The following is a 14,510-nucleotide window of genomic DNA, read 5'->3' on the forward strand; positions in this document are numbered from 1 at the left end:
GACTAAATCTAAATCCTATCAAAAAAGCTGTGGACATAATGCTTAGTCCCTCTAGAAATTGCAAGGATGGACAGGGTGGAGAGGTAAACAATCGCATGGGATTTTGAAGCAATGAAGGGTTATTTTTGATGATGACTGAGAGAAAAAAAAAAAAAAAAAAAGAAAAAAAAAGAAAAAAAAAAAAAAGGGGTGTCAGCATTTAGATGAATTTGGGATAGAGGGAATATGGTGGCTGTCCCTGTACTGGGAAGGCACAGCCTGAAGGGCTCCTAGGCCTCTCCTTTTTTGAGTGGGGGGCAAAAGCACACCGTGGGTCCTGCACACCTTGGCTTTGTGCTGGCACAGGTGGGAGAAGCAGAGAGCTTGCCCAACTGAGCAGAGCGTGCCACTGCTCACCTCTGCTCCTCCACCCACTACATGATGCTATCCGCTGGGTTGTGTGTTCTGGTATTTGTCTTTGTTCTGGTTTTAATTTTTCTTTCTGATTTTCTTCTTCCAGTATGAGATGTTTCCCAGCACTGAGCTCCAGACCAGCTGTCGCTCTGCCTCTCTATGGCTGTCCCCTCCTACAGTGGCCACTTCTTAAACAGGAATCAAACTGAAGCAGCAGGTAGGTTTTGCACTCTAAAATATGGAAACCTCTTTAGTGATTCTTTGCGGATCTCATTTCTTGTGTGTTTTAGTGCATGTGTAGTTTGCAAACTACAGATCATATGGAAACACACGGCATGTTTAATTTGGAGATGTTCTCAGAGCTTCTTTGCCACAGACAGTACTTGCTCAAATGAGTAAAAAAATATATTGAATTCTGCAAAACTTAGTGGGCTGTTTTGTTAGACAGAAATCACCCACAGCAAACACTTAATTAGTGGCTATCTATCAGTTACATTTCTCACTTCCCTTACATTGAGGACAGTTAATTTCAGTGTTTATCTGATCTACTCGGGATGTACATGATGTGCTGAAGAGGAAGAGAGCAGTAATGATGTTTAGCACTGAAACAGCATTTATTCCAGTTTGCTGCATAAATATTAACTGATGAATCCTCACAAGAGCCCCAAGGAATAGATTAATATTTTTATCTTTCAATTTAGGCAAATAAAAGCAGAGAGGTGAAAGTATGAAAAGGATGCAGAAGTGCACAGATGTACTTTTCTAAGCTTTTTATAGCATATGAAATAGGCCTGTAGATGTTTATAATTCTGCTTACATTTTACAGTTAGATGTAACAGGAATACAAAAACTTGTCTTCCCCTGGCTTTAGTGGGAATTTGACAAATGAGAAGTAGGAACATACTTAGAATTTAACTGGAAGGTGAGAAAGCTAACCTATCAGGGAGGATTTTTGTTCTAACACTTGTATTTCAAAAAGCATTAAAGATAGCAGAAATTTGGAGGCAGAATGAATAAAAATCAGTTATCTCGGTTAGGCACTGCTAATAATGAGAAGAAATAATCATCCTTCTCCTCCATGCGCTGTCCTGTTGCAGTATTCTTTGGGTTGCTTCTGTGCCAGGTATGGCTCCCCACACCACAGCCCCTGAAGCTGTGTTTTAAACCCAAACTGGGCTGAGCTGGGTCCCAGCATAGTTTCCCAGTTGGGAGGCCAGTGGGCTGTCACACATTCAGCACAGGTTTATTCTCACAGCAGCTGCCCTACTGCTGTGCCCATTTCCCACCTGGTGTCAATGCAACATTTTGGGTTCTGCCCAGATCAGGGTTTCTGCGTGCCAGGGAATGGAAAGGGTGTTTCAGAGTTGCTAGCCCCCCTGGCTCCTACAGGTGTGCCCCCAGGCAGACAGCATGTTTCCCCGTATGCTTCTGCACCCCAAGCACATTGTGTCACTGTCATGGGGAATCAGCAGGTTGGGAGGGCTTCATTATTCCGCCAGGCTGGCACTGATGTGCCAAAGTCAGCCCCAGTTATGAGCACAGCTTTAGTTTTCTGTCCAGGTTTGCCTTCAGCGTAGATTTCCCCAGCTCATGCATGTTAAAAAGAACCAGTACCGGCAGCAAAGCATAAACTGAAGGCCATTTAGTCTACTTGAGGCTTATTCAAGGTTACCAATTCACTGATCTTTTTGGGCATGCTAGGAGGAATAGAGAGACCTGTTTTTGGACTCCCGGTAGTCACTGGCAGTACTACAACTCTCCCTATAAAAAGCTCTCCGGTATTTCTTTAGTGACATTGAATATATTTAGTTCCAAAAAGCAGAAATGAATCCCTTCTACAATTAAGAGACCTCATTTTCTGATAGCATTACTATCCTGGAAGAAAAACTGAAATGGATTTTATAGCTCATATTCCTCAAAAGATGCATTTGTCCTTCTGACAGAGGGACATGTTGTTCTTAAAATCCATTTTAATGGAAAAGCCTCCTACCTCCAAGAGTGGATGTTTTCTGATTACTGCCAATCAAACTCCAGGGCTGATGTGTTCCTATTCAAGGGAGAGCGGGATGAACTCATGTTATGGAAAAAGTGGAAGCAACATTAGTCAGGTTTTGAAACAGATGGGCTTAACTTGACTTCCATTGAGTTTGCAGTCTAAGAAAAAATTCATTTTAGATAGAGCAAGTTCATCTGGGTGCAATATTTTTATAGGCATGGTCAGAAGTACAAGTCCCCATTCCTGGGCATGCTGTTTGCCATGGGTGTCCCCATACTAACTCCACGTGTGGTCCTGGGGAACTTTCAGCAGGCACCAAGGGCAGCCTGTGCCCCTGCTGCTGGGGACTGCCCAGTGCATGCCAAGCAGGGGAAGCTTGGCCTTGCCCAACACACCTGCACACCCGAGGGAGCTGAGGACGCCTCCTGACAGTTCTCTGACTGCACACCAGTGTAAGAAGGAGTCTGGTGTGTACTGTCCAAGTTATGAGTTACAAATTTCATTGGCATATAGGAACTAAAGTTAAAGAGAGATTAAAGAAAATAGTACATCATCAGTAGTTAGTTACTCGTGGTGTAACAGATTTTGCAGGATTTTCTTCCAAAGTTCTACAGGATAACTTGGAGTTGAGGTGCAAATTCTAATAACCATGCTAGGAGGAAAACAATGAAATTGTTGTTTTCCCAAACAACATGTGATTGTTTTCCCAAACAACAAAGTGATGTCCCAGTAAAGTTTAATTTCAGTAAAATAAATCACAGGAAATGACAAGACAAAGAGGCTGCTAATGATTCACGCTGTTTCTTTTGATTATTTATTTATTTATTTATTTTTACGAAGACACCTGCACAAAGCACTGGACTTCAATTGCTAGTCTGATTTCAGCTGGTGTTATTCAATCTTCTGGCAATCAGAGGAACCACGAACCCCATCAATATAACTTGTTTTTCTTAAATCAACAAATGCAAGCATGTACTGGGGCAGTGTGATCAAGCTGACCTTCACTGCATCTTCAACTCACTCTGAACCATTTGCAGGGGAGAAAACAAACAAACAAACAAACAAACAAAGCCTCAATCTTTCTCTTCCTTGCAACTCTGTGAGGTACTTTTGGAGAAGGTGCCTCCCCAGCAGGGTCTGGTAATTCCCTGTGGGTTTCCAGTAAGGGCAGACGGATGGGGCTGATCTCTTGTATGAGCCCATCAGCTTGGAGGGAGAGTATTAAAGCAAAGACTAAAACATAAATCATGGAATCCTAGGAAGTATGAAGAACACAGGTGTCTCATCCCTCTGCTTTTTAATGAAGATCGCTCCCTTAAATATATACAGGTGTGTTGATTTCTCTCTTGAATCAATGACAAAAAGTGTCTCTGCAGGGTCTCTTTTCATTAGGCAATGTTTGTTGCTTGACAGCAGCCGGTGATTGGAGATGCTCCCTAGCAGCACCGCTGCACCAGGGAGGTCCAAAGCAACGAGTTTAGGAGTCAGGGAGTCTGACAATCCTTCCTAGTGTTTTCTGGAGCTACCAAGCTAGTGCTTGGGATTTTAAACCGCAAACTCTGAGATGTGAGGGATGAAGTAATGTGCGGGTAAAGCTGTGCAAGAGGGCTTGGCTGGGGTGTAGACACAAGAGATAATAGCTAACCTAGAGAATGTGGAAAGTGGGCCAAAACTCTTGGGAGCAAAAGGGTTAGTCTTTGCTTTGAGTGTCTGGGAGCTTAGGAAGAGGCAGTTTCTATTTTTCTCCACACGAATAAAAGCTACCGCAAAATTATTTATTTTCATAAATGTGTTTTCTTTAGAATTTGCCAGTTCCTGTGATCGTAGTGTTTAGTGCTTCAGTTCTGTTATTACATGGTCCTCACTGGGCTTCCTCCCATTCCCTTTGTCTGAAATGGGAGGTTATTAGGCTGAAAAACGATAGATTAAGCCATTTGCGCAGAGGACGATGTATTTTTCCTCTTCCATCATATCAAACAAACCCTTTTAGGCACATTTACCAGATTAGGGCTGGAAAAACAACTCAGGCTGCTTAGTCAGAGCAACAGCTTTGGCCTCTTGGCTGTGCTTCCCAGGGAGGTGACAGAGCAGGGGTGTCGGTGCCAGCAATGGATGCTCTGCCATAGCCTCTCTTTTCTAGGGATCTGGACCACAGCCACTGGAGAGCATACAGTTTTTATTTAAAAGTGTTTGAAATAAAATCGGGATGTATTGCACTTTATAGCACCTTTTTCTAGAACAGAAATTGGGAGCAGTAGGTTTCCACTGTTTGCCTTTCCTCTAATCCCAGCTTTTTGTCAGCTGGCTGGGATTGCTGATGAAATCTTTTATTGGTATGAAAACAGCAGCATATCACATGGCAGGCAAATCTCTTCTCTTACTAATAAATTAGTAAAATAAAGCAGTTAATTCATAACATGTTATTGTAACAACAACAACAACAATAAAAATGAAGAGCAGTTACTTTAATGCAGTGAGGAATAAATCTGGGCCAATCCTCATCACTAGCAAAAGTAGCTACTCCTTTATTCCGCCTCTCTTTCATTGCCATGAGCTGCATTTTTACACTGACCCTTTGCTAGTTATCTACTCTGATGCTGAGGAATCATATCTTGTCTGCACTTCCCATCATGCTGAATGAACTGTTGTTTTCCACCTGGTTGTAGACAATACCCCACTGTAATCAACTCTAAACAAATGCTTGAACTGAGTGGGACTTCCTTTAGACTCCTGCCAGAGCCCTGGCAGTGAGTGCTGCTGTTGGAACAGGGTGATTCTTGCTTGGTTGCATATTGTCCTTTTTCTGCATTCCTTCACTGTTCCATGGTGGTTGAGGAAATCATGAGTTTTCTGCTGGGAAGGCAAGTGAACACAAGAAAAGACTGCCTGCAGGGATTGTGAAGCCTCTAGTATAGGTTAGACAGGGCAGGTAGCTGTCATTTATGATAAACACAGATAATTCTGGCTTGGGACAAAGATACAGACTGCATAACCTCAAGGTGCCCTCTTGCTCAATTTACCCAGGCTTCTACATAGCACACACTTTATTAATATGCATATTAGTGTCCCAATGTGATGTGTTTTAATATCACTCATAATGCAATAAAATTTGATGTCCCCTGGAGAATATTCATGCAAAATTACCTCGTGTCATCAGCAAGAATGCGAATGACTTGTGCATCTAAATACAATGATGTTTTCATGACGGAAAACGGGTCAGCAGTGGTCAAAATGCTGAAGAGCAGTGTCTGGTATGAGTGTGCACTGCTGTGCCTTGAACAAGCCTTACTTGAAAGCAAGAAACAAGACATGCTTGAAAGCATTGCCTCTTGCACAAGCTAGGAAGTGCAGAGCCCCAAGTCATGGGCTGACCAAAAAGGACCACTGGGAACTAGCACCCTTTGCAAAACCTCAGAACAGAGAAAGGCTTTGTAGAAATAAAATGGAGAGTTTATTTTTTTTTATAGGAGGATATGAGCTGTTGCAGTCTGGGCTGGTTGCTTAACTCAATAAACCTGGCTCACGAGAACCCCAGCACTTCCATGCTTTTGGATTCAAGGCAGTTCTTTGGTTGTGATTTCTAGTTGCCACAGTGAAGGAAAACTGTAGCACTTTTTGAACAGCAAGACAATATGGTTTAATCCCTTTGGCCTCTGAAAAAGAGAGGTTTCAGACCTCACATCATCCAGCAGCTAATGTAAAGCTTAGCAAACCATGCAGGCTTAGTAAACAAACCTGCTAATCAGCTTCTATTTTCTTGAACTATGCATGAATGGTGCAAATTCCTGGAGAACAGCTAAACCCTGAATGCAGTTCTCTTACGAATGTCTCCTGTGCTGCCTCACCTCTTCATGAGGGCTGCCCCAAGCTGCCTTCTCTGTCCTCTGAGACTTTCTTGCAGGCTTTCAAAGCCAGCCACCTTGCTTGCAAAATCATTCAGCATGTGCACCAGGCACATCCCGAAATTATCTGCTTTGCTCCTATTTCCATCTGGTATAGTGACAGCAGGAAAACACGGTAAAAAAAAAAACAAAAGCAGTATGGGCTTTGCGTGTTGTGGCTCTCCCTTTCTCCCAATATAAGTTAGTGATGTCAATATTTGGTTGTGCTGTGCCACAGAGTTTAGTGACTGTGTATTAACCACAAGTCCTTACCAGGTTCCCAGCTATCTAATGTACAACTCTTTGCCAACTTCCCTTGTTTACTGTCTCATCTTCTCAACTTTTGTCTGAGACCCAAAGCTTTCTGTTCATCTGCTGGACCTGTATTCTCGCTTCCTCATCTGCTCTTTCATTAGACTGGTCTCCAGTTTCCATAGAGACTGCAAGCCTCACCTTGCCCTCTGAATTAGTGTCCCTTTGTTGCATTTCATGACTGTGGAAGGACATTAGTTTGCTCCAGGCACTTAACTAGAGAAAAAGATGTAATTGATTCCCTCAGTGTAACAGTAATTTAAATGAGAGCAGATTCAGACTATGGAGGGACTACAGAGAGCAGGTTATTGTGCAAAGGTTACTGCGCAGAGGCTGTAATGAAACGGAGGTTCATGGAGCACTTGATGGCAAATGAACACAGAGCGTTGAGGTCTCAAGAGGAGACAGGACCATTCTCATTCCTCTAATGCAAAAGCAACAATGTCCTTAATACAAAAAGCAAAGATTAAGAGACACTGACTGTAGCTCCTGGGCATTAGTTTTGCCTGCTCTGACCTGTCCCTCCTGTTCGCATGGCTGTGCGTGTTATACCTCCTGATGTACTGCAGCAGGTGATGCATGTGGCTAAAATGAAATACATCTGGTTGGAGCTGATGGTAGCATGTGATCTCATGTGTAGAAGGGCAGAGAAGCCCAAACCTCAGCTCTTCTCTGGCAAGCCCAAAGAGAGGGACCTACTGGAGCAGCATGCAGAAGGGATGAGGTGTGGGGACGAAGGCAGGCATGGATCTAGCTGGCAGCAGGGCAAAAGAAGCTCAGTAGATGAAGCGGTATCCCCTGGAGCTGCTGCCTGCCAGAAACATTTCCACTTGCGCCCCTCTGTTCCTGCAGAAATGAAAGAAAAACAGAGAAATGTTTTCATCCTATTAGCTCTTGAGTGCCCAAATGCCAACTATTAGAGGCCAGCACTGGTAGCCAAGGGAACAGTCCTCCCACAGGAAAATAAGAAAAATACAGCTGAACAGCATGGAGAGAGGGCAGCACACAAAAGGCTTGCCAGATCATGAGAACATTTGGGTTTTGTTGTGGGGTTAGTGTCCTTTTTTCTTTTTTTTAATATAGATGGATAGCTCTACTCTTTTTATCCATTCGGAGCACTTAGGCCACCTGTAAGCTAAAGTGCTGGGGCACTCTTCAGCCTTTAATGGGTTTGGGAGAGCTTCAAACTGCAATCTCATCAAATAAATGCACAGCTGTGCCTGAATGAAAAAACTTGCTTTGTTTCCCACATCCAACTTGTCTGTGCCCATCTATGCACCGATTCAGCCATGGCTACAGACAGAAGGTGAAGATGTCCATGATGAAAAGCCACGTTTCTGTCCCAGCCCTCACATCTGCCAGGCAGACGTCTGAACTCTGTGCAGGGCCCTGTTCAGTAAATGCAGTGGCACATCAGCAGCAGTATGGTGGTGCTATCGGGGAATACTCCTATTGGGAATTTCACCCCCTACAGATTATAGAGGAATGAACAGATGAGATCTTGAAGTTGTGAGTGAGTCCAGAAACTCTGCAGGTATTTGAGAACGAGTTTGATCTGACGGGCCTATATTCCAGGAAAGACCTGAATATGCTGTGACTTGGATCTGATTCCTTTGCTAAACTGGCAAAATAGATTTTTGGATTGTGATGATTTACTTTAGAAACACACCTACCTTGAAGCAAGCTCTGAAAATTATCACCTGTTTTGCTGCAAAGAAGGTAGTCTAGTACCTATACGGAGTCCTAGAAAGCTGTCTGTTGCACATAGGGTTACCATAGCTCTTGCTGCACTCAGAGACATTAGGGAAGATGCTTCCCTGGGATCAGGAGATACTTCAAGAGCCAAATTTAATTACTTGTCCTTTTTCCTTTTACATATTGAGCAAAGAGAAAAAACAGAATTCATTTTGAATCAATTGCATGTTGTTTAAGGACAAGTGCATGTTGCTTAAGGACATATAAGTTCTAACTAGAAAGAATTCCTTGGCTATGCAATTTATTCTGGTTCGTTTTTGCTGTGAGATCCTCTTCTTTTCTGCCTTTAGTATATTTTTCTGCCTTTTTAGTATATTGATACTGTTTTTCTTCAACAGCTCTAATATGAACCAGCTTCTGGGAGTGTTTAGGCCAAGACGAGTTATACTCCAGCAAGTCCTTTTAGACCACCATATAGGTCCCAGCTGAGAGAAAATGATGCTTGATGTGCTGAAGAAAGTGTGCAGAGTCCCTTGGCTTTAACCGTATTCATAGGCTAGGCAGTATCGCACAGGGCAATTTCCAACAAGAAACAGCATTTGTTTGTCACTTATTAGTTCAAGCCTCCAAGCACAGAAAGTATTTAATCAATTCCTCTCCAGACAGTCATCTGATCAATTTGCAGTGTCATGACAAAAGCAGAGCAGAAATGTCCTATATCCCAGATTGCACACGGACCGCTCTGAAAGAAATGTTTCCAGAGCTGTTAGTATTAAGGTTCAGTACAATTAGATTTCAAGGTTGTATCTGTTTCCCAGTTGCACAGTATCTGATTCAGCCTAGTGAACAAGAATTGAATAAAAAGCCTTTGTTCTTTCATTCTTAAACATCAAAAGATGTTACTTTTTCTGTCCCTTTGTGTCCCCAGGCAATGTTAATGCCTTTCAAGTGCACTAAACGAAGCGTGAGGCACCTGAAATTTTCTGCTCTTCAACAGTGCTAGCAGTAAGCTCCTGAGCACTGGCTGTCTTCACTTACTGCTATATGCCATTTTCCCAGCTCGTGTGTCTGATGCCGTCATTGTGCTCTAATAAAGGGCTTCACCTTTGGCTCTCCAGAGGGTGACGTTTTCACTGGTGCTTCTAAAATGTAAAACTTTTCCACATAGGCTTAAAGATCTCACACAGTGTTGCAACGTATCTGCCTGTGGGATGATAACAAGTATTCTGGGCTCAGTATTATAAAATGTTGAAGCAAAATATTCATTGAAATAAAGAGGAGATTATTTACTTATTCAAATCACAGATCAAAACCTTTGCTTGAAAATGTTCCCCAAAGAACGGCAAAAATTATATGGCAAAAAAAAATATAAAATGTTTCTAGAAATATGCTATATGGTAAGTACAGCCTCAGGTGGCAGCTTGTAACTGCACGACATCTAAAGCAAATCACCCTGTGTTTGAAAGGCTTGAATGCTTTGCGTTCTTAGGGAGAGATCTCCAGAGACACATACAGGTGTATGCAGGGAAACATAAGGAAAGACCTTCTGGCTACAGGTCCCTGTTACAACTAATTTCACTCTATCTCGGCTTACTTCTAAAGTAAGATACTATACATTTGCTTTGTACCAATTGCAGCACAAATAAGCAAAACAATGCTATAGAGAAAAGGCACACAACTTCCCTGAAGATAACACAGCCACAAAAGGCTGCTTGCAGTGTCACAGCTTATCTCTTTTGAGCCATTATTAATAACAAACACTTGTGGTGAGGTGGTTATTGCATCTTTCTGGAATAACATTCCACAAATATTATCAGAATAACACTCAAAGGCAAATTTCCCATCTTAGTGTTTCTTGGCTTGTAAAGAACTGACAGGTCCTTGCCATGCTAAACATTGTTTGGAGAATTATCAGTTTGGGCTGTCTCTGATACTGCATGACCTTAAGTAAGTCAATAACGATTCAGTGCTTGTTCTCCTCTCACATATTATAGACATAATACAGATTTCCTTCTTGGGAGTTTGCAAAACTGGTTGTCGTAGAACAATTAGCATTTCTTGGGCAGGAAGCTCTATAGGAACATGGAGTGCTTCCAGCCTCAGGACAGCTGGAAGGAAATCAGCTCGCTCCTTTTCAGTGCTTTTCCTGAGACAACGAAGTGTGACCAAGCCATCAAGTGTCAGAAGAGGGCTGTCAGAGTAAGGATGTTTTTACAGAAGTTGGGGGTAGCCTCATCTTCAAATTAGGAAATTACATCACAGCCAAACAATTAGCATTTTTCTTCTATGGCTTTCCCATCCCAGCCTGGTATGTAATGGCTCCGTGAGCTGAGCAGCAATTCTGCGTTTCTTGTGATTCGTGAAATGCACTAGAATGCTTTGGGTGACAACTGCTGTATAAACATGGGGGGGGGGGGGCTCATCTTTTTTCTTTCTCCTGTTTTACTAGAAGCCTCTCAGTTGCTAAGAAAAACTCTCCAGGGTATATTTAAAGCACCGTATTTCAGTTTTGCATTGACAGAATGAGATCTTAGAGAGAACTCCCACCACACTCATGATTTGAGCGGATGTGAGCGTTACCATTATGCTGTTCACAAATCCCCATCTGAAATCGCCACACTAAAGTGGCCTTAATTTTGTAATTCCACATCACACAAATTTCTTACTAGTTGATCTAGGGGAAAAAATGGATTACAAATAAGACTATATTACAAAACCAATTACCAAATTACAAAGAAGGCTGTAAAACAAAATTTGTATGTAAGAAGTATAAAATACCATATTTGGAACTTATATACCGCTGGTAATTGTAACTAGTGTTAGAGTAGAAGGCAATAACAACAAACTAGGAATACACTATTTAGTCTGAAATTAGTATAATTAGTGGTTATTGTGTTTGCTTCAAGAGTGGATACTGAAAATGAAAGCACTGGGAGGCTACAGATATGGAATAAGAAATGAGATATAAAAAAATGGCACAGAATTAGATCATTAAAGTCTTAGGAGTCTTGTAGAAATCTGTTTTATGCAGATTCTGGGCCATACTGTTGATACAGTGTTTGGATAATCAGAGCATGACACTAGTGTTTGACATGGAGATACGTACCAGGGACTTCACACAATCCTGAATCTTGGACTGTGGGTCTCTGGATCAGGGGTGTAATTATGGACATGTACAAATGGCCTAACCCAGGCTTGAAATGGATGTTAGTTCAGAACAAGTCATTGCAGTAGCAATACAACTGGCTTATTTTCTGTTCTGTTTTTTGCTATGCCCTGACCCTTTTTCCTCCCTCTGCCTTCTTTCTGCAACCTTAAAAAAGACCAACCCTGAGCAAAACTGTTTCAGTCTGAGGTCTAATGAATGAAATTCTGAAAAGCACAAGGGAAGGAGGAATTGTTCCTCCTCCATCTACCAAAGGAGGAGAGAAGTTACCTGGGCAAGTTCCTCTCTCCCCCCTCATGATAATAGAAAATTGCGAAGAGCGAATTTCTTTCCGCATTACACAAAAAGTTTGTACTGTATCAAAAACTCAATATTATTTTGCTTTTGGGGTGTGTGTGTGGGGGGGTGATTAACATGCAAAGTCTCCTAGACCATCCATCTGGGTGGGCATGTGCAGCTCTAAGGCCCTACGCTACCTTCACACATACGCTGCAGAAAGTTGTTACTCGCAGCTGAATAAAGGTTAGCAAGCTGCAAAACTGCTTTTATTACAATATAACGCAGAAACACAACCACCAAAACAAGTCTTTTTCTGTTTCCACGGGGTCATGCAGCTTCTTCACCTGGCACTCTTTTGTCCAGAATGAATCCAAATGACACACACAACATGATGTGGTGCCAATGGTTTTCACATCTCAGTACAAAACCAGTGCTCCGTTAGCAATCTTTTCACAGCTGCAGGAGGCATCCTGCAGTGAATGCCTTCATGATTTAAAGCCATGTATTCATAAATGTATTTAATTAATTAGAGTTAGTCACCATTCCTTTTCAAGTATGTTGCTGCTTTATTAAAGGATGTTGGCTGTATGCTTACATCAATACAAACAAATAAAGGAGAAAACAGACAGTGGTTTAGGAGCTGTGAAGCTGACGTAAACTGATCTACTTCAAAAATAATCCACCGATCCTGCAGAGATCAGCCGGCCTTCCATATTTCCAGGTATGTTATTATAATTATATATCTATCACGCTTTCTTTATGACATCAGAGGCATTGGAGGAACAATTTTCTTCCCAAGAGGACATAAAATTTAGCCTTTGTAAAGTCAGGAAGACGTTCCAAAAAAAAAAAAAAAAAGATACTGGCCTTTTGATAATTCCCTTGTAATATCAGAGCAAGGTGGTTATAAACCAAGATTTGCAGTACAATTTTCACCTCATAACAGATTTCGATTATGTCTCCTGAACGCCGTTGAGAATAGATTGCTGGGAACATGGGAACATCATTAAGTACATATAACATGCCAAATGCAACAGACTGATCAGTTTTGATGTTTCATCATTATGGAATCCTATGAGACTCTGGAGTCTAATAGGAGCAGACCTTACGTACCTAATGCATCTGTTAAAGCATCATCAGCATCTGTGTAAAATAGATATAGCTGTGTACCATGCAGGCAGCAAACTGTGTAAACAGAACCTGAAAACAATTTAAACTGTTTTTTGATGATGTTTTAGTATAACAGAAGAGTAATCCTTAATTTGGGCTTGCTTTTTAACTGGCAGTACAAAATTGAATTATACTTCATAAAGTTATCTGTGCTAACACATTTGATGCCTTTAACACAAATTTCATTTCATAATATTTAAAGTCTCTAAGTTTCTGTGAGTTTTCAAGGGCTATAAAAAAAAATAAATCCCTTCAACATGCACTTGATACGTGGCTTTAATTATCTGCAATGTGTGTCACTTTTATTCTGGACGTTCCCAGGTGCCTGCTTGCTGTGCTGTCTGGAAGTTCCCAGGGGGATCACTGCCAGTTGTCAGTCCTCTTGGAAGAAAGCCTGTACCAGCATGGCAGGTTCCTTTGGACAGAGGATCTGAACAAGCCACTTGGAGGCAGTGAGTATTATGAACTCCAAAGAAAGATCGGGGTTTAAAATTTCATCCTATACCCCAATGCCTTGAGCCACCTGTAATTGCTTACTCTTGTACGCCCAACTCCAAACTACTTTTTTACTAGACTGCCACGCTCTTACTGCACAGGTAACATTTACTTACACTTACCTTTCCCAAGTGTTCCTCTAAAACAGCTCTGCTTTCTTGAGATGCTATAAAATGTTAACTGTCTTAACAGAAAAATTAATCTCGCTTTTTTCACCACTAATTTTTTTGCAGGCTGCTGAAAACAGAACCATAGGCCTTAAACCTAAGGTATGCAAGAATGCTTGCCATATACTGCCATCTGTCGTTCCACTGTACCACTGTGCCTCTGTAGATTTATTCAAGCAGTAAGCATATAGAGCATTCATGTTCTAAATCAGAAGTACCTTTACAGCAAAATGTACACACGTGTATCACAAGCTTTACATGTCTGCATACACACCAAAATTGTAAAAAATTGTAAAAAATTGTGATTGCATGAATATATTTATATATACTGCCCTACATATTTAGACTGCTGTGTCAGAAGGTGTAAGTTTAATTATGGTTTGTATATACATAATCTATGTGATCATGTTTAATTGGAGTCCAGCATCTAACCAGTTGGCACCTTGTTTCCTGAATCTATCAGAAAAAAAAAAAAGTAGAACATAATGTTTCAAAAGCTGGCTGGAAACTAAAACAATTATTGTGTAATTGAGCAAGGAGGTTATCGCTGTGGAATGGAGAGGGATCCTAAAGCAGCCAGGCACACGTGGAAGTCAGATATACACTCACTAACTGGTTCACAAGATGCTGAAAACAACATTCAGGTTTTTAAAACCCAGGTGCATGTCTTATCTGAAAGGGAATCTCCTGCCCTGGATACTTACCTGTAATTCAGTATATCTAGGTCAATTCCTAGCTCTTTTACTTTTTTCTTCCGCAGTCTGAAGCAGCTCTCTTAAACTCAGCCCCTTCAGCTCATCTGCCCAACAAAGTTAATTAATTTCCTTTCACTCCTGCTTCTCTCTTTCCTGCCCATTTCATTTGCAAGAGCTAAAGGCAGAGATGTCTTTAAGTACACATTGCCATATAGGCTCATTTCTGTATTGGGCTTGCCATCATCTGGACATGACCAAAAC

General features: G+C 41.6%; 1 long non-coding RNA gene across 1 annotated transcript; it reads left to right on the top strand.

Moving 5' to 3' along the window:
• The first annotated feature begins 11,565 nt into the window (after window positions 1-11,565).
• On the top strand, window positions 11,566-13,726 carry LOC140003012 (uncharacterized). The gene is made up of 3 exons (XR_011810913.1): window positions 11,566-12,443; window positions 13,214-13,344; window positions 13,621-13,726. It is a non-coding gene; the product is annotated as an uncharacterized lncRNA (long non-coding RNA).
• Window positions 13,727-14,510: the final 784 nt, after the last annotated feature.

The sequence above is a fragment of the Anas platyrhynchos genome, chromosome 8 (genome assembly GCF_047663525.1).
Source record: "Anas platyrhynchos isolate ZD024472 breed Pekin duck chromosome 8, IASCAAS_PekinDuck_T2T, whole genome shotgun sequence".
Taxonomy (NCBI): domain Eukaryota; kingdom Metazoa; phylum Chordata; class Aves; order Anseriformes; family Anatidae; genus Anas; species Anas platyrhynchos.